The sequence below is a fragment of the Centruroides vittatus genome, unplaced genomic scaffold (assembly GCF_030686945.1).
Source record: "Centruroides vittatus isolate TY-2023 unplaced genomic scaffold, ASM3068694v2 contig_3308, whole genome shotgun sequence".
NCBI lineage: Eukaryota > Metazoa > Arthropoda > Arachnida > Scorpiones > Buthidae > Centruroides > Centruroides vittatus.
Genome location: NW_027122125.1, coordinates 3,543 through 22,753, shown reverse-complemented (window position 1 = coordinate 22,753; position 19,211 = coordinate 3,543). Strand labels below are relative to the sequence as shown.

Genomic DNA, 19,211 nt, shown 5'->3' with positions numbered 1-19,211 from the left:
GAGATATTCATTAATAACATTAAATGCGAGTGCGGCTTGCGGTCCTTCGTACCAGCTGCGTTAGGATGTTGGTGGAACGAAAGAAATGCACCGATCGACTTTATCAATCTGATTTTTCTTGTGTTACTCACTCGTACGCCAGCAATTCAAAAATTTCTAAAACACGGCGTGGAAATGATTTTTGCAGCATAAAGAGAGAGAATAGTTTAAGGGAAAAAGCTGCAACGTAATTTGTAACAAAAAAAGATCGCGTGTCACCCGTGGTATTTGCATTTATCAGAATGATAAACAGCGTTTCACCTAGACATCTCTAAACGTGTTGAAATAAATCGATAAACATCACCTCGGAGAAATGATCATGAGTGTTCCAGCTCCGTGGAAATTTTCGCATTTCGAGGTGGAGACGATGAACTTATGCGTTCGTGAACAGTGCGACAGGGATTTGACAGTTACCGTCTAACACGAAATGTACCACCCGTTTAAGTTTAGGAAACCTCGCTCTTGGTATCGCAGCAGCAACGGCTCCGCACCGAGTCAATCATTACCTGTTAAACGAACTGATAAAAGAAAAGTTCACGCGCAAACAAAACGACCGAACTGCTATCATCGCCTATGTCCAACAAAGATTTTTTTCTGAGGCTGTCGAAAAAGGTTATGTCTGCCAGGGATCGAACCTGAGACCTTCCGCGTGTAAAGCGGACGTGATAACCGCTACACCACAGACACCTACCGAGAAATAGCACAACGACATTTCTTCTTGAACCGATCTCAAATCGTATTGAAAACTGATTTTCTACGTTCGTACCTACCGACGTTATTGGATAGCTTCAATCGAGGAAAACGTCGAAAGAATTTCATAAACATTCAATTCAAGCAAACGAGAGAGCAGAGAGGTCTTTGCCATCGTCGCATGCCAAAAACGATTGCGGGTTGTTTTTCTGCGAAAACGGCGAAGCAATTTGGTGATTGAAAAACACGTTACCAGAGGATAAGATGATCAAACGACTTTGCGAGTTGGATCTGCCTTGAATCGTCATTGTGGAAGAGAAAACAATGCAACGGACGTGATGTGTCCATCATGAGAGGAATGAGGATTTTGTGAGAAAAGTGCCGGATTCACTACAGGACATGATGTTAGCACAAGTGCGATTTAAAGATTTATGCTGACTTAGAAAAGTTCCGTGGTCGAGACTGACGAGTGCTTGTGGTGTAGTGGTTATCATGTCTGCTTCACACGCGGCAGGTCTCAGGTTCGAAACCTGGCAAGCACAACTTCGATTTTGTTTTTGTCGCTTTGCTCGTTCTAAATTCGGCACCGCGTTACGCCACTGTGCTTTGGAGTCACGTTTCTGTTATCGCCAATCACATGTTTCGATTAGAACGAAGGAATTGTTTTCAGTAGGGAAATGAAGTACAGTGGTTCTTCATATAACGTACGTAATCCTTTCCAGGTGCACGTCCGTTATACGAAACGTATTTTCCCATAGAAATACATGTTAAAAAATCTAAATCGTTCCCAGCATAAAATAACCGTATTGTGTCATAAAAAATGAACATTGGATGCGTTCTTTTATTCCTCCGCGTAACTCTGCGCGAGGGACATCCGTTTAAAAATTCCTTCGGAACGCGTTCTTAAATTCCGGTGGGAGTGTGCGCCATCGAACGGCAAAAACGGCAGTAGCAGTAGTTTACGGTGGAAAGCAACCTGGCGTCCTCCATGGCTCAGATAGTTTCGTTTCCGGGTCCATTATGGGGTTTTATGAGTGAAAAATTTAGAAATTGTGAAAGCGCGAGTTAGCGCTCGCGGTGATGTAAGTTTACGAATTTTCTTCGAATGGTAGCCGACATTCTATTTTTTTCGTGGCTATTTTGAATGCTCTTTCAACAAATAATCCATTTTATGGTTAAATGTTACAGTTGGGACCCTTCTTTTGTCTTTAAAAGCTCATATTTTAGAATTATAGATTCCTCCATCACGATACTATCGATAGTGCGAGCGCTGCCATCTTTCTTTCTTTCACCGTCGTTCCTAAATGCCTACCAACAGCAGTGCACTCCCGTAGTAGCGGAGACGCAGAGAGACAGCTATTAAAGAACGCGCCCCATGGGGCAGTCGCCAATTATGGCGGAAAGTCCGTTGTTCGCAGTCAGTTCGTTGCTCGAGTCACGTAACGGCCAAACGAAAAGTCCATTGTTCGCAGCGTCCGTTATTCGAGGCGTACGTTATACGAGGCACCAGTGTATTAAGAAGTTAGTGATAAGATTTTGCAGTGAGAATCAGATTAGAGAAGGAACTCAGCCGCGCAGAATATAACGGAGAGAAAGTATGGCGATCGGTCAAAAATTTATCTCTGTAGAAATGTAGATTTTTGCACTTGAAATATCGAGAAATGCAAAAATATCAATGGGTTTTTCAGTATGTAACGAATGTCAGTACGTGTAATGTCGCGCAATTTTGTTCTCCCATTTTGAAGCTTAAAATTCCACGAAATTTGTTTTTAAACGCATAATTTATTTCAAATATAAAGAATTAATTTATTGACATACAGTCATTAAGATGAATTTGAATGTAATAATTTTCTTAAGGGACTCTGGGTTTCGCCGTTAAGACCAGTCACATTTTCCATATGCCATTTTTGTAGTTATATTGTTGTGAGAATTTAATTCCCACAATGCGACATTGAAAAATAAAAACGCAGAGATGTACGCTAGTGGCTACTGTCACCTTCAACTTACTCTTGATGTGGATAATTAAACTACTTATATACTTACTATAGACTTTCAACAGAGTAATTACCATTTTCGATTCAACGCAGGCAAATGTTAAGTGCTACCTGTCTCAGTATTAATATACGGTATTATATTCACTCGATTACTGGTACAATACATAATGCATCTACTTAGCGCTATATCATTATCGCAGTAATTAAGTGAATATAATATATATTTTTGAAAACTATATCCTTTTTTATAACAGTTATAATTAATTTATTATTTTGTTAATGCTTTGCGAATAGATGGCGCTACGTGAAATACAGCAAACCGAATGTAGATAGAAATTAATTGATTTACAGAAATCTCAGATATTTTGGGGTGAGATGTACGACATTATCTAAGTTAGAAGTATGTAAACGTAACTGCCGAGTGTCGTAGCAATTGGTAGAACAGCCTAGGAGTATATAGCGAACAAACAAGCATTTTCATTTATATGTATAGACTGACTAACAGATGAAACCGGCGTTGTTCGGGCAAAAAATAACAACAAACGCTAAAATTATTAGATTCTTTTGTACTTCTAACCATTCTATTGTATTATATTATAGTATTTGATTTATATAACTACGAATGTTATCTTACATAAGGGTTTAAAATACCAACTGCCACGCATTTTAAAAATCTTTTAAATTAGGTACAGTACAGGAATAAAGAATTTTGAAAATGTGTTAGGTAAGGGTTAATCATACAAAGCGAACAATCTAAGATAGTCTTTGTAGTTACATAAATAAAATATTGTAGCATAATAAATATGAAAACAAAAATCATATAAAGAGTTTGGTTATTTTAGAGTATCATTGTCAGGTTTATCACGATACTCGAACGGCACGAAATGGCACAATTTTGTTGGTCAAGTAGACACCAATTGAAAATGTGGTATTACTAATTTTTTCAGTTATCATAATTTTTTCTGTACCTCTAAGAATGTTACATCTAAGAAACTGTTCCATTCACAGCCGAATATCAAATGGTCATACGACAACGAATCGAATTTCGAAAAAAACGGACCAAATATTTAAACTTGGCACCCTCGAAGACCAATTAAATCATATTTTGTGGGGGCCGGTAACCTCGTATTTTAGATTTTTCAATTCCAATGCCACCAAAACGCTGGCCAAATAGAAATTTGGGATAGTTGCAAAAAGGGGTTAAAATAATTCGAGGAGAAATTGTTAAATACAGTCGTGTAGCGCGGCTACGCTCCTTCTCTAATCTGATTCTCACTGCAAAACCTTATCACTAACTTTTTAATACTTTATTTCCCCATCGAAAACAATTTCTTCTTTATTCTGCTTTTCTTTTCTTATTCTATTTTCTTCTTTATTCAGCGTTCGGCTGGAACTATCCTATCACATCTGTAGATCTGAACGAAAAAAAAATTACTTTTGTATAAGACCTCAAAAAGAAGAAACGCCGTTCCGCCGTTCTGTGGCAGGTGTCTGTGGTGTAGCGGTTATCACGTCCGCTTTACACGCGGAAGGTCCCAGGTTCGATTCCTGGCAGACACACGAGCAGTTTTTATTTCTTCCCTAAGACAATCGTGTTTTTATTTCGTTTCCTTCGTCGCTTGTAATTGCTTTTTATCACGTTCGTTTTCCTCATTCGTAAGTAATCTTTTGTCCTCGTTCTTTTCACATGGTTTTGCCTACGCCTAAAAACGACACGAAAATCCACAAAAAATTCGTGCATACAACGAAAACGTACAGTACAGAATGGTAGATAAGCATAATTGTCAAATATTTAATAAAATGATAAAAATCTTTCTGAAAATGATTTTTATATAATTTCATATAAAAATTACAAGGAAACTAACTTTGATGATGTAAACCTTCTGTGGATAGACCTTCAGGATGGAAACACAATTATTGTATATGAAATGTTAAATACATTAATTATTTAATCTAAATCTAACGAATAAAAACGTAAAAGCAGAAATTGACAAATATAAATATTGAGTGTTAGGTGACAGCGAAAACAGGAAAGATTGTTATTATTATTGCGCTAAGAGTCGTCGTTAGTACTAATTAAATATGTACGATCATCATTTATAAAAAAATAATTTCACAAATAACTTGCAACAGGGCCAGTTGAGCATTAGCACAGCAATGTGTCATTACACATAATAATGAATTATATTATGAATTACATTCTTCGAATATTACCAAAAAATTCCCTACGTTTTATCACTGCACGTTTGAAACGATGAAAATATACTCTTTAATGTTACATTAAACAGTGAAATTTACAAATTTACTCAAAATACAGTAGGACCCGCTTAACGCTGCCTCGATTAACGCTGATTCGATATAACGCGGCATTTCGTTGATTCTTCTATAATACGATTATTTAGGTACACGAACCAATCAGCAAAAGGTGGCAATTCGTCGTAGCGCTGTACTTCCCTTAAATTTATGTTTGTTTGGTGCAATTTTGGAAAAAAAATTCAACATCGTGAATGCTATAGGAAAAATCAACGTGGATTGGCAAGAATTAACTGATAAATACATGAATGGACTGCGGAAAAAGTTGTGGATGAAGGTATCCAAGAACACTCAACGAAAAGAGCCTATCGCTGTATCGATAGATTAACCAAATTGTCAACCTAATCGATGCAGCAGGAATAGATGTAAAAATGCAAAATATTGAGTTACTTCAGGTTTCTGGTGAGAGCCTTACCAATGACGATCTTCAAGAACTGGTAGAAACGTGTCCGTGTCTCCATCGTCCGTTACACAACCTCTGGGTATCGCGCTCCAGATAATGGACGAGAGACGAGAGCGATATCGTCCGGAGTTACGACGATCACCCGTTTGACGTCGAGTGTATGCGACTCCTTCTTGGTATCTTTCGGAAGCACCCGTATTACACGAGGCCAAGACGAGGCGCCATCCTCGGGCTCAGCATGGGCCGAGGGGTGCAACTTCTTCGATATTTTGAAATTATCCATTTTGCAAGAAAATTGAGCGACTGTTGTGAAAACAGAACTCGTGTTAATTAAGAAATATTTCTATTGTAATGTGAGTTGTAAATTTCGAATGCATAAATGATTGTTTAATTCTTTCCAAGTCAGAAATAAATGTTATAATAAACTCTCTATTTACTATATACAATTATTGTGATCCTTTCCATGATTTTAAATGTTCGATAGAAAAATTAGTTTATAAAGAAATTGTAGTGTTTTGTTGACTGTCGCATCACAAAACATCTGCGAGAAAAGAGAAAACGAGACGACAAATGAAATCGAATTATTCTTATTAATTAAGATTCACACGAAATATTGATGTATATACGCATGTAACGTATAAACTATAGCGGGAAATATTTATAGTAAAAGAATCACGTCCCCTAAAACAAAAGATCAACAGATTTTCTTAAAAAAACAAAACACTTTAAATTGATTACGTGGTTCCGATAAAGTTTTAAGAAATAAAGGCCTGGTAAGAACTTGACAACCAAAAATGTCCCCACGTAACACTTTAAGACGCCCACATTTAGTCAAAATATGTCAGGCATCCACACTTTCGTTCTCAACACAAAAGTTACACAATTCTCTCGTATAATTATTTAAAAACTTCAGTGAATTACACCTAGTTTGTATAAATAAACGCAAAATATTAAGGGAAACATCTTCATTACATAAAGAATTGTCAAACAAGTGACATTTAAATCCTTATACCAACAATTATATACGCTATTATTTATTTTTTCATTTATATTGTATATAAAATTATCAAAAATGTTAACGAGGAGAAGAGACCAGTCCATTAAATCCAAATCATTATTAATATAAGATTAATACCATGATTATTACAGGTATCAATAAAATAACGTGTCTAGTCTATAGACTTTTTTTAAGTATAAATTTCAGACAGACTTTTCTCAGACGATAATCATCAAGATCGGAAATTCTGCTGGTGTTGTTTGGGAGCATCTGTCAGTGCCGTGTCTTCGTTACTTATTTCTTTTTTATAGGTAAGCAATTTGCTTTCTTTTTTTTCTGTTGATTGTTTTATTTTTATTTATAGGTTTTTTTTTGTATTTTATGGACAGATGCTCCCAAACTTTAACTAGTTATTACATTTTATTTTTAAACCTTAAGTTATATGCAAATTGTCATTTATTTAATTTACTATTGTAATAATATATAATTTTTGTTTGTGATCTTATGTTAATTGTATCTAAGTGTTTTGTTTTTTGGGAGATAGTTTTGCTCCCGGCATCGAGGAGTTTATCCCGTATGTTTAATAAATAAAATAAAATAAATAAATAAATATAGGGAGTAAGGAAAGATTTAAAGTAGACTACTTGTTAATTTTCATTTTGCTTTATTAATACCATTAAAAAATTAATAATGAAAATATCCGTTTTCTCTGAAGGAGCCGATTAATTCTTACTTGAAACCACTGTCACCAATTGTAATATTTTCTTATCACAAAGTTAAAAAGTACTTAAATCTACAAAACGCGTAGTCTAAACTTACTTAAATAATCGCTGCAAACGAAGCAAAACTAGGGAAAACACTCGCAATAAATAATCGCTCGAGTCAACAATAGATCCTCTCTCAACAACGAGAAAATTTCATTGTTGCGTAGCGACTAAATTTAATGATAAAAATTTCGGATTTCGTGGCGTATTTCGTGATTTCCGTGCCTCTATTTGTAAAGCGAGTGATTTTGTCGGGTCATTGCAAGAGTTCGTATCGAGCCTTTTACTTGTCCTCATAGACACGAGTCATTATCAATTTACATGAAAAACACTATGACATTAATTCAAATTTTAAAAATTATGTATGGTTCCATGTATAGAAAAATTACTAAACATAATCTATATTTTATTGATAATTTATTTTCCCATTGGAAACAATTTCTTCTTTGTTCTACTGGAAACACGTGATCTGCGATGCACAGAAACGTGACTAAAAAGCACAGTCGTATTATGCGGTGCGCATTTCGATTGACAAAAGAAAATCAAAGCTGTGCTTGCCAGGTTTCGAACCTGGGACCTTCCGCGTGTGAAGCGGACGTGATAACCACTACACCACAAGCACTCGATCGTTTCCCCCAAGGAACTTTTCTAAGAGCACTTAAATCGTTGTGATAACTTCAAGTGCAGCAGCGAATCCGGATCTTTTCTTACAAATTTCTTACAAAATCCGCGGTTAACGAGTTTCCTTTGTCATGGAAACTCGTTAACCGCGCGAGCACGAGTAGACACGTACGATCCATTTGTTTTCTATTCGGCAATGGCGATTCCTCGCAGATCTAAATCGCAAAGTCGTTTGCTCGTCTTATCCTTCGGTTACGTGTTTTTCAAACACCAACTGCTTCGTCGTTATTACAGAAAAATAACCGACGGCTCTTTTCGGATAGCTTTAAACTTCATCGGATAGCCTGAGCCGAAGTTTCGTTCGGCTGGAACTATCCTATCACGTCTGTAGAGCTGAACGAAAAAAAAATAGTTTTGTATAAGATCTCAAAAAGAAGAAACGCCGTTCTGCCGTTCTGTGGCAGATGTCTGTGGTGTAGCGGTTATCACGTCCGCTTTACACGCGGAAGGTCCCAGGTTCAATTCCTGGCAGACACAAACTTTTTCGACAGCCTCAAGAGAAAATCTTTGTTCGACGCAGGCGATGATAGCGGTTCGGTCGTCTTATTTCCGTTTGAACTCTTCTTTTATCAGTTCGTTTAACAGGTAATAACTGGCTCGGTGCGGAGCCGTTGCTGCTGCGGTTTCGAGAGCGTTGTTTCCTAAATGGGTGGGACGTTTCGACCGGGCATCTCGTGTTAGACCGTAACTGTCAAATCCCTGTCGCACTGTTCACGAACGCACAAGTTCATCTTCTCCACCTCGAAATGCGAAAACTTCCACGGAGCTGAAACAGCTAGAATTTTCATGATCATTTCTCCGAGGTGATGTTTATCGATTTATTTCAACACGTTTAGAGATGTCTAGGTGAAACGCTGTTTATCATTCTGATAAATGCAAATACCACGGGTGACACGCGATCTTTTTTTGTTACAAATTACGTTGCAGCTTTTTCCCTTAAACTATTCTCTCTCTTTATGCTGCAAAAATCATTTCCACGCCGTGTTTTAGAAATTTTTGAAATTGCTGGCGTACAGAGTGAGTAACACAAGAAAAATCAGATTGATAAAGTTGATCGGTGCATTTCTTTCGTTCCACCAACATCCTAACGCAGCTGGTACGAAGGACCGCAAGCCGCACTCGCATTTAATGTTATTAATGAACTACTCGAATATGTTTACTAATAATATTTATTAAGACATTTTACAAATTTTAAAAATATCAAAATATCTATTATTAAGATTATTAAGAAAAAAACGATCTAAAGAAATAGGCTTGAACGAAATTACGCAGAAATTTCCAAAGGATAATTAATTAAACTTGTATTTGGGTAAATCTCTTCGCCACGACAATTCGCTGCTGATAATTTATCGTACAGTTCATTGTCTCAATTGGTGCCGTACAAATGATGGTCTTCTATAGAATTTCTTCGTTAATCGACGTGTCGACCGCGAACGACTAAACGTACTTCGGCACATCGCCATCTTTTGCCTTATCTTGGCTAGGGATATTCCCTGGATATACTTTAAACGTTGAATATTTAATATTGTTTCTTTAATCACCGTGACGATTTATCGCCATTCGATTCGTCGTAAATATTGACACAATCGGGATGATAAAAGACATTATCTTGTGAAAAGTTGTCTTCGTCAATGAGTGAAAGGATTTGTCGAAGTTCGTCAAGCGGTGAGATTTCGTCATGCTTTGGAAATAATTTTATACACAAATCACTCGAGTCGTTGTCCGAGTGGTCCACGTCTAAACATTCCTTCGAGTTTTTCTCATCTCCAGATCCAAGACACTCCTTTGAAGATTGTATTAGGCTCGAGTCGGGTTGTCCGAGATTCATTTCACACTGGACTTCTTCCGGTAACATTTCTGGGTGCGAAATGTCGGTAGTTGTATGTCTAACAGTTACTTTTGGCGGCTTCGTTTCGTCTTCGAATCTGACTTTTGCCGGATGTTCGGGAAAGATAAATTCTTCTTCCACTTGTGTTTCTTTATCGTGTTTATATTTATTTGGACGAGAACGATTATCTGCCGATAAAGCGAGTTTTTCGTGAGTACTAAGAAGTGGTATCAGAAAATCCTTTTTGGCTTCTAACACAGCTAGAATTCTTTTCTTTGCAGGCGGAAATGCGCGACTTTTTATTTGAATTTAATCTTCCTGATCGTACCATTGAATTACTTTTACTATAACGATTGAGATGACGCAAACCGCTAGAAATGTTGCGGAGAAAGTAGTGATGTAGGAAAATATTTTAGGTTTGTCAATCCAGGAAAATTTAAAGTTGAAATCCTTTTTGTCGATTCTAAAGCTTGTATAATTAACGTTTACAGGTGTTTTGTGTTTTAATGTTCGATGTTTATCATTCAAATCTTTGTTTTTTCTAACTTTCTTTTCATAATGTTTCTGGATATCGAATGTCGAGTAGTGTTCGTTCTGTGTATGATGCGAATTTTCAATGATGATTTTGTTGAAAATCTTTTCGTGTAAAGGCTCGGTTGTTTTAGTATCCAGCTTGTCCGGTCTACTCAATCCATATCTTTTGTATAATTGTTTTAAAATTTCCCATCTTCACCTGGCTTTTGCATACGTTTCATTCGATGTTCTGTGTGGTGTGTTTTTGAGTTTCGTTTTGTTAATAGGACCACCATAGAATTTAGAGAAAAGTTTTCTCAACACAGAAGGCATTTCGTGTGGATGTCGTCTTTTCTTCTTTGCTTCTCCATTCCATCGATAATTACTGTCCCTGGCTTGAAAGTAGATTTGTTTTGAAGTTTCTTTCGATGATTTTGACCTAGTCCGGTAATTTGTGATGAAATTTCTGATTTCATTCTGTTTCTCGGATGGAATCGAAGCTTCTGCATTCTGCAATTCCTCCGCTGGGTAATTATGGTCATATTCGAGTAATGAAATTCCTCTTGAATTAGCTGATAATTCGAAAAATTTCAATATAAACAGATAAATTACGAATATCTTCAGAATTTTACACTTTATCATTTATTTTAGAAAAATATCGCCTGCACTCGCTTGGCAAATAGCAACAATAATGAAACTAATAATATTGAAAGATTAATTGTTATCGTAACAATAAACAATTTTTATATTTCGTAAAATTAATAAATATCGTATGACTAAGTTATAATTTTACAAATTTGATTTTTGATAAAAATATAAAGCAATAGAGCACTACTAAATTAGTTTATACGCGGGTGGCTTATGTAAATTATGAAATTATAATGTTCGAATTGAGAGAAACGTCACACCATTAAATTCTATAACCACATACACGTGACACTATAAAAACGGAAATTGAGACACAAATTATTAAATTTGTATTTATGTATTTAAATATGTATTTCGGTCGATTACTCGGTGGTTGCGATAACAAAGCTTACTACAGTAAAAAGTGGTAAAACCACTGAATACTGATCGTGAGTTCGTTCTTTTCCAATTGGCTGTCTACTTGGAGCTTTTTGGTGTTTCTTCACGTTTGTAACAACTAAATAGTGGATCGACAGTTAAGCGACCGTCGCCTAGTATCACGTTGCTCTATACCAATACCAATACCAATTTAATATAATAAAACTGATTGGTGTTACACCAGACTTTTTTAACATTACGCGAGTTGAAATGATTTCGTTTTTGCGTCAGTCTCAGAAAGCATGTGGCTATAGAATTTAATGTTATGACGTATTAGCGATATTGGACATTAGCTGTAGTATGATATTTTTGGAAAATAATGTTCATTTAGATGAAAAATGAATCAATATGAATCTGTCGACATTCACAGCTAAAGTTTATCTATGCCAATTGACAGAACAATTTGGGAATATGTATGGGGGAAGTGATATGAACATGCTCATATTACTTTTCCTCTTGTCACTCTTCACCATTGAAAATGAATATTTATAGGCTCGTGCAACGAATTATTTTCAAGAACAAGAAACTGGGTAAGATGTGAAAAATGAACTAAATGAGCACAAGAAGAGTGCGCGAATGTTCTTTAACTCAAATACATTGTGTTTGTAAAAAATGCATACAAACTGTACAAATTATAAGTACTGTGTATAATAACTGTTCGAGTTCTTCCCTAAATATACTCCGTTAGTAACATTTATTATATTGCAAAAACCTCCGAGAAGCGGCCAGTGACGGGAACTTAAAAAATGACATTATTTGGATGTTATTTTGTATGCATGTTGTTTTAAAAAGTTACTGGAAAAATGGCCATTGTTTAGTAGTGGTTTATTGGAGGTGCTACTGTAATTTACAAGTTGTTCAAAATGTCTGTGAAAAATGAAAATTAAACGTTGTGTATTAGCTACATATATACAAGTAGAAATCAGAAATTACTTCCGAAAATATAATACGGTAAAATACACTTAATTAACACTTCTATTTAAGTTAACAAGGAAAGGGTTGAATAGGGATTGTAATTGCTGGATCCCTCATCCAGCAATCCAGCTGGATCCAGCGCATTCTTCGGCCTGCTGGATCCGCAAATACTCAATTAACTTTCTAAATAATTGCGCAAAAGTCTACGTTATCGCGTTGCCGCTTTGCTAACTATTAGACTGCTACTAATTACTCACTAATTACTTACTCACTACTTTACTAACACTAATAATTGTGAGGTTGCCGACTGGGTGCCGACTATGTCAAGAAGGTCAAGCGGTCGCGAAGGGTCGTATGTGGGCGATCGGCACTGAGACAGACTCTACGGTTACAAGAAACCGTTTATTTGACACGAAAGAAGCTTACAAGATTTCCGCGATCTTGGAAGTTCTAGGTCGGCAGCAGCCTCTGGGTCTTCCTCTCCTTTCGAATATAGTCTCATTTTGAAGGAGTGTCCCTAGGTCGCGAATGGCCAGTTCCCTCGACGACTCCGCGACTCCAGGACGATGCGGTCGACTTCCGTTGATGGAAAGATGTCGATCCGAGGTCGGGAGACGGAGACGAAGATGGGCACCAGACACACACACAACAATAGATCCGTCACTTGGAACTTTCGGGAGAAGAAGCCCTCGCGTCCTTGAATTCTCGGGTTTTATCTGTTTTCCTCCGATTCCGCTTTCCGATTGGTCTCTTCTCGTCACCTGGTGACAATTCGAAACCTTTCGGGGGCGCGGGAGAGGTCAAAATCGAAGTTTAATTCGATTCCCACTCGGAGATAGACGATCTACGTTTCCCCATTGTTCTATTGTTTAAAAGTTCGCGTCGTTTTCTTTAAGAAAAACTATTTCTAACTTCTATTTTTTTTTCCTCTAAAAAAAATAATTTTTTTCTAAAAATAAATGATTTTAACGAGAATTACAGTGAGGTTCGGACCTATCCAGAGCCTCACAAATTAAATTACTTATAAATAAACTATACCTTAATCAATACAGCAAAATTTAATAAAATAATAACGTATTCAATCGCTTTTAACCATCTTCCTCAGTTACAAAAAAAAAAAAAAAAAAAAAAAATACAACATTAACTATAGAACATAAAATGTGTTTCGAATAAATATAAAAAGAATAGTGCTTAATTAGAGAAGAGCGTCGATAAGTGGAACCAATGGGACTGCGGTCCTTCCAGTTAATGATTTGTTCCAGTTTCCGACTTTGTACGAAAAAATACATTAACCTGTCCGATGTTCAAATTTTTCTCCGTTGCGTATCGCTTCCTGTTGAATTTTTCTCCGTTGCGTGTCGCTTCGTGTTGAATTTTCGTCGATTTTAAGCCTAACGAAAATTTTTATAATAATCATCGAGGCTATCGTATCGTTAAAAATTATTTCTGCATTTTGTACAAACAAAATAAATATATTAAAGAATATAAAAAACATGAAAATTATACTTTAGAAGTAAATTTAGTATCAAAAACATTCGATTCAGCACGACACAGTCCGACTGAAAATCGTTCACTTTCCGGCCATTCCACTTACCGACGTTCCACTTAACGACGCTCTACTGTACATCCCATTTTTTTAAAACAAGATACATAGATGTACTGCCAGGTCTGATAATTTTCGTATTGTATACCGACGTAATCCCACTGTTTTCAAACTTTTAAGAAACGATTAAAAAAAAAGCGGATCGGAATTCAACAACGGGTATATATTCGGTGCCTTTACACAACCAACGTTTCAATTCCAAGCTTGTTTATGTGGGTGCAACGATGCGCAGTTTAAAACAAAGGCTCAAGAGCAGAAATATACAATCAGTAAGAACCTTGACAACACTGCGCTGGCATCATACGCAAGACAGAAGGATGTTAACGTCCAATGGGATCAAGCGGCAATTATAAAAACGACGACGAATAGGCAAACGGTCAAACATGTTGAGAGATTGGAAATCTGCAAGGCGCACATGACAACTGGTTGTATAAACCATAGAGATGCGGACTCATTGTCTACCATGTGGAGATCCTTTTACATTAATTAATGTTATTAACGGACAATGCTGGTTTCGTTGTTATATCTTATATACAGTAATACCCCGAACTTACGCGATAGGTGGGACCGAGCGATAACCGCGTAAGTCGAATTCGCCTAAGTCGGGGTATAACTTCGCATATAAATACATACAAATTATTTTTAATTGGGGCCGGAGACTAAAGAAAACAAAAATTTAGAAAAAAATGTTTAATAAAATCTTAGATAATACATATGTATAACAAATTATATTATTAAAATCGTAAACCGAAGTTATTTTGTTATAGAAGGCTTCCTAAAATCTAACAAATTTGTCTGACGGCTCAAAGATTTTTTTTTCTCCCGCAAAATTTCCTCGTAGCATGCTAATAATTTTTTTATTTCTCGTTTTGTAGAAGAAATGCGCTCTTCGTTGGAGTCTATATTTTCTAAAATTTGTAACCTCTTTTTAATTAAACTGAGGCCTTCTGTCAAGTTTCCAACCGTCATTCGATCATCTGATTGAACTGGGTCTAAAGGGTCAAGTTTTGCCAATTTACAAATTTCTATTTTTGTATCGAAGTCTTTGAATTGTAAAGTTAACATTATTAAAGATGGAGTTTTTCTTTTCTTGTTTGATGCAGAAGAATCAGTTCTACTTCGTCTGGGTGACACAGTAGAGTGTCAAGTCTCCGTAGATATAAGAAACACAGAAATAAATAAGACAAAATAAATTGTAGCTATGCGTCGATTCCGCGCGACACGTCCGAACCTATAAGCTGAACAATAGTTTGGGGGGAGTGAGTAATCGAGGGTTGCGTGGCGCTCAAACAAAAGACGAATCCTCGAGATTTGAAAATCGCGTAACTCTGGGTTCGCGTAAGTCGGGGTAGCGTAAGTCGAGGTATTACTGTACAGAGTGTTTTTTTTAAACTGACGGTACTCAGAGACATCTGTAGAGCAACCTAACATCCGGACTGTCGCCAAATTTGGGAGAGTGACTAAGGACGACATGGGAAAGAGATTCCGCGAAGAAAAAAGTAGTACCCAAATTTGCCGGTAGGGGTGGATTTGGCGCTGTTGTAGCGAAACAGCTAAGAATCTGCATAAAATCCAGCTGCAATTAACAAACACACGAATAAATAATCAGACAGAGGTTTCAGTGTAATAACGAAAGTTTAATTAATCAGCAAATAACCTTCTCCCTTCTTCAATGTGATCACCGTCCTGCTGGACAACTCATTGCATCCTGAACATCGTGTTCTCTATGGCCGAACGTAACATGTCCGCAGGAATGTTCATCACAGTTCGAGAAATGTTGTCCTTCAAAGTCATCAAGTTTGGGACACTACCAAGATAGACCTTGGACTTTAAGTAACCCCACAGGAAAAAGTAACATGGGGTTAAATCCGGGGAGCGAGGCGGCCATGCAAGTGGAAAAAAGCGACTGATGACCCTTTCTTCAGTGAAGTGCTGGTAGCTTTTTCGCTACAACAGCGCCAAATCCTACTCTACCGGCGAATTTAGGTACTACTTTTTTCTTCGCGGAATCTCTTTTCCATGTCGTCCTTAGTCACTCTCCCAAATTTGGCGACAGTCCGGCTGCTAGATTGCTCTACAGATGTTTCTGAGTACCGTCAGTTAAAAAAAAACACCCTGTATATATTTTTTCCGCTATTTATTTTGTTTATTTATCTATATTTTGTCCGTTTGGGCGTTTTCCGTGAATTTTCATATTTATTCCGAACACATTTTATGTTCTATATTTAATGTTCTATTTTTTTTGTAACCGAGGAAGATCGTTAAAAACGATTGAAAACGTTATTATTTTATTAAATTTTGCTGGATTGATAAAGGTGTAGTTTATTTAACTTATTCTACCTCCAGTACATAGTTTTATATACTTATAAATAACTACAGACTAATATGTAGAGCCTATATATGAAAACTGGTAAGACTGATAGCCACTTAGCCACTGATTATCCGTCCTTACATTATTATAATATATTAATATAAATTAATCAGTACAATTACCTTTGCTATTATTTAACTTAAAGATTACATTATAATTATAATCTAACTAAACATTTAAAGTTAATTATCTCTATCTCAAGTGTTAAACCGAAAAAAGTTAAGTTTACTACCTAAATGTGTAAGAAGTTTTACTGATTTATAGTGACCAGTCTAAATAATAAAAGTTTCTTAAGTATTTTTTAGACAGATAATACTATTGCACCAAAAATACATCCATGCTGGATCCGCGCTGGATCCAGCTGGAATGATTTCAATCCAGCAAAAATCCAGCTGGATTCAAAACACTGCTGGATTGCAATCCCTAGTGTTGAAGTACTGTCGTGGGAGCTTGGGGCCATCAAAATCGAGTTCTGGGAGTTTTAGGCAGGATCCTGCCACCAGGTGTGTAATATCGGACACACCTCCGATTTAGCCTCCAAAGAAATCAGATTTGTAAGGTGCGAGGGTAAGAGTCACTCCGAGGTTTAAGAATAAGTATCTCAGGAAGGTGAATGCAAAATCAATTAAATCAGTACAAGCTACAACATTCTCCTCTGATGCGAATCTCTACGGCTCTGTTGGGTCCTCTTTTTTGTAGTTGAGTATCTTTCGGTGCATTTACCCTCTTGTGTTCCTCTCTCTTTCTTCGTTTTCTCCCTTTTCCCTCTATCTTACTTTATCATTTTCTTGACTATATTGAATTATATGTGTCCACGTGATATGGATAAAGTAATATCTGCCATCTAACACTATTAAAAAAGGGGAAAATGACGATCACCTTTTTCGTCTTTTCCTGGGAATGTTGTGAGATTGATAACAATTAATTGATCATTTTGTTTATTCTAATTCGTTTCTCTTAATTATTTTTAATAGGTATTGCTAAAAATTTAGAAGGACGGTCCCTAAATTCGGAAAACTAGGCGAAATTCTTTTAAAACATTGTTTGATAACATAAACTATCCCGGTGTCGCATTCACACATCTTCGAAATGTGGGTGCAAAGGCGTCTTGTCTGGATAAAGTAAAGATTATGAAACGAAATTTGGCATGGTAGCTTGTGGCATCGAATAAGAGGACATTGATACTATTAAATTTTGGTCATTAGACTTTGAGGGAGTGCGGGATAGTGTCATGTCATTTTTCGAATGAGATTTGACTTAATGACGATTTATACAATTTATATAATATATATAACTCATCACTTCCCACAAAATTGTGCTATTGTCATTTTATAATACTGTAATTAATAATGTAAAAGTTATTTTTAAAACAAAATCTTATAACAGCCAGGAAAGTTATGCAACTTATTGCTGGATGTTTTCTAATTTCTAATATCATTTAATATTTAAGAGTATTAATATCTCTAATGTTTAAAATCATATGTAAGAGTAACATTATGTATACATTAAGACTGTGTGTAACACTGATCTGTTAAACGCTAATTTGTCATCCCTATTCACGTTAAGATGTGTTCAGTGGCCAAGTACAGAACATCACTAAACACCGGAACTTGATCCTTAGATTCGCTCCTCGTCAATAGGATGGAGGTTTTCGGATTCACGTGTCTAACACTGAATAAAAACCAGTTTTCCATAGAATGTCCTCTGCAGACATTCCTCACGGCAGCGTGCCCATGCGTTGCTTGCGTTACCTCATCACCTCACTCCACGTAACGTTAAAATGATCTCGTTTATCACTTTTTCATTTAAGACTCCGTGTTTTAGCATATGCTAAGCGTAAACTGGGATAACAAATTGTATTTGATACTTGAAGCCATTAATATATGAATTTACTTAAATGTTATCAATTTGAATTACGACGTCTTGTACTTGCGAATGTTCATAAGGCTCGAAAATACAGAATTCAGTGCGCTGGCCATCTGAAAAATAATAATATAACTTAAATATTAATATATAAAAATATATTTTTTATTTAATAAAAACATTTGAAACCTTTATCGGAAACTTTTTTGTGATAAAGAAATAATTTCTTAATGACAAGCATAAAGATATCCTTCCAAATCTTTTCATAAAGTTTAAAATCTGTAAAAAATTATAAATATTTTAAAATATTTTAAAACCTTGATATAGTATTTGATAGTTTAGAAATAACACAGTAGGCTGATCCTTATTTACCTTGGGTGCCAAAGTAAATAAGAATCAGCCTAATGCTTTTGGGTACTGGGGTTCGAATTCGAACAAACCACGGGAATTCTTCATTTGTGCAATGTACCCTATGTTATGCCTTTCCGAACTCACGATCGGTATGAATTAAAGGCCCTCCTAATCCCACAAGACAGAAAGAGTTAACAAAAGAAAAGTATACAAATTACAGGAATAGGTTGAAAAATACTAACTTTCAACTTCCGTTCCACAGTCAATTCGCACTCTGCGAATCTTCTGATGTCTTGAAAGTTATTTTGCATCTAAAAAAAATTATGATTATTTAGAAATGCTTCTCAGCAAAGATTCAAAATAGAAAGATATATAAATAAACTTGTAGATAATATTACTTAAAAGTTGACAGACTTACCGTCGCTGTTAATATAGATGATAGGAAACCAACTATAATGCATATCAATGAAGCAGCAATAACCAGAACGAAGAAGACGATTCGAAGTATCAAATTCATTTCGGTAAAGAAAAAAACGTAATATACGAGACTTGTCTCTGATATAAGACCGGCGTATAATATAGCATACTCAAGATTGAGAGTGGTGTTTATCTGATTAGTGAATTCCCATATTTCGGCATGTTGTAGCATTATTTCTTCGAGTTCCATGTGAATATTGCGAGTGCTTTTCTTTAATAGGAACAAATCTTTCGCTACTCTCTGAAATCCTTCCATTATAACGACAGCCAAAAGGAAAGAGAATAATACAAAATGAAATATTCCTCCTATCATGAAGCTAATGGAAATCCCAATTTCTACACTG

General features: G+C 36.0%; 4 non-coding genes across 4 annotated transcripts; 2 read left to right on the top strand and 2 right to left on the bottom strand.

Moving 5' to 3' along the window:
• Positions 1 to 653: 653 nt before the first annotated feature.
• On the bottom strand, positions 654 to 726 carry TRNAV-UAC (transfer RNA valine (anticodon UAC)). Its single transcript has one exon. It is a non-coding gene; the product is annotated as a tRNA-Val (tRNA).
• Positions 727 to 4,210: 3,484 nt separating this feature from the next.
• On the top strand, positions 4,211 to 4,283 carry TRNAV-UAC (transfer RNA valine (anticodon UAC)). The gene has a single exon. It is a non-coding gene; the product is annotated as a tRNA-Val (tRNA).
• A 3,466-nt stretch (positions 4,284 to 7,749) lies between these two features.
• TRNAV-CAC (transfer RNA valine (anticodon CAC)) lies at positions 7,750 to 7,822 on the bottom strand. Its single transcript has one exon. It is a non-coding gene; the product is annotated as a tRNA-Val (tRNA).
• Positions 7,823 to 8,285: 463 nt separating this feature from the next.
• On the top strand, positions 8,286 to 8,358 carry TRNAV-UAC (transfer RNA valine (anticodon UAC)). The gene has a single exon. It is a non-coding gene; the product is annotated as a tRNA-Val (tRNA).
• The last annotated feature ends 10,853 nt before the right edge of the window (positions 8,359 to 19,211 follow it).